This window comes from Cebus imitator, unplaced genomic scaffold (genome assembly GCF_001604975.1).
Source record: "Cebus imitator isolate Cc_AM_T3 unplaced genomic scaffold, Cebus_imitator-1.0 Scaffold83, whole genome shotgun sequence".
Classification (NCBI taxonomy): domain Eukaryota; kingdom Metazoa; phylum Chordata; class Mammalia; order Primates; family Cebidae; genus Cebus; species Cebus imitator.
The window spans coordinates 6,391,386-6,393,158 of record NW_016107398.1 but is presented as its reverse complement, the minus strand read 5'-3'; positions in this window follow the sequence as shown (position 1 = coordinate 6,393,158).

The window sequence follows — 1,773 nt, the reverse complement described above, 5'->3', positions numbered from 1 at the left end:
AAAAAAAAAAAAAAAAACAGGAGAGAGAACACTTCTCGCTTTGTTATTCTGATACCAAAATCAGAAAAGACACTACAAGAGGAAACAAAACAAAAGAAAAAAATGGGTCAATATTCTTATGAATCTAAACAGGATAATTCTTAGCAAATCATGGGCCGGGCATGGTGGCTCACTCGTAATCCCAACACTTTGGGAAAGTGAAGTGGGTGGATCACCTGAGGTCAGTAGTTTGAGACCAGCCAGGCCAACATGGTAAAACCCTGTCTCTACAAAAATACAAAAATTAGCTGGGCATGATGGCGTGTGCCGATAATCCTAGCTACTCAGGAGGCTGAGGCAGGAGAAACACTTGAACCCAGGAGGCGGAGGTTGCAGTGAGCTGAAATCTCCCTGTTGCACTCTAGTCTGGGGGACAGAGTGAGACTTGGTCTCAAAAAAAAAAAAAAAAGGAAAATCTAGTAATACATAAAAAGGATAGGCCAGGTGTGGTGGCTCACACCTCAGCACTTTGGGAGGCTGAGGCAGGCAGATCATGAGGTCAGGAGACTGAGACCATCCTGGCTAACATGGTGAATCCTGTCTCTACTAAAAAAACAAAAAATTAGCCAGGCATGGTGGCATGCACCATAAAGTGTGTGGGACTACAGGCATGAGCCACTGTGCCCAGCACCACAGACTTTTAATAGGGTGATTCTTCTATATGCAGCTGTTACTTCAATGAAGCTAACTTTAAAAAGATAATATTATAAATACAAAAAAATATTTTGGGGGTGGGGGAAGTAATGCATTATCTTTAGAAAAAACTCAAAGAATATAAAAGCACACAAAATTTTTGAAAATCTCCTGTTTGCCATTTTCAATCCTAGCTCTAGTAAGCTTGTAACTATTATTCCAGATGTTTTTATATACTCATTTATGTTTGTAAAAATATGTAAATATGATGCCACAGTATATATTATTTTGTAATCCACCTCCTTCATATGACTTTTCATTCTGGACATCTTTTCCTCTTTTATCAGTAGATTAAAATCTCTCTCATTTCCCACATCAGCACATCTCACTGTCAAGGACGGAATGCGCTTTCCATTATGTTGACCATTTCTGCTTGCCATGGGTCAGCTGGCCACAGAGGGTCAGCCTGACCGACCAGAAGAACAGACATCTTCCAGCGGCTGTTAGTGTCCAGAAGACACTGTGTTCCTTGGACCTCTTACCAAACCAGCCAGGTCAGTTTCTCCTCCTATTTCAAAGCAAATTTCCTCTCATCTTCTTGAATTGCCACAGCATTTGGCCTGTAATTTCACTACAGGATCTGGGGAGAAAGGGAGGATTGTGTTCTAGAATAAAATATTTCTATAAATACGGAGTAACTGTTCACAAAGTAAAATAATAATTCCTAATATTTTAATAAATATACTTCAAACTGAAACAGTTCTACCGATGCTTGAGACACCTTTTTAAAGTTACACAAGCGACTGGCAGTGATCAGAAGGAGGAGCGTAAGATGCATACGGCCAGGATAGGCTGCACTGGGGGCTGCTATCTCTACCGAAGTGGAATGCCAGAAGCATGAAGTTCAGCATTGGCAGTTGGAAGTGACAACTGGATTGTGGCAACTTACATGACAATGTGGGTGGGGTTAGCCCACTCACCCCAAGAAAGAGCACCTGAGTGCTCTAGAAACCCAGGTGTCTCCTTCACAGACTGCTGTCCTTCTCTCCCCTGGCATCCAGGAACACCCATCTCAGTAAAGTACATGGCAGCTTCAGATTG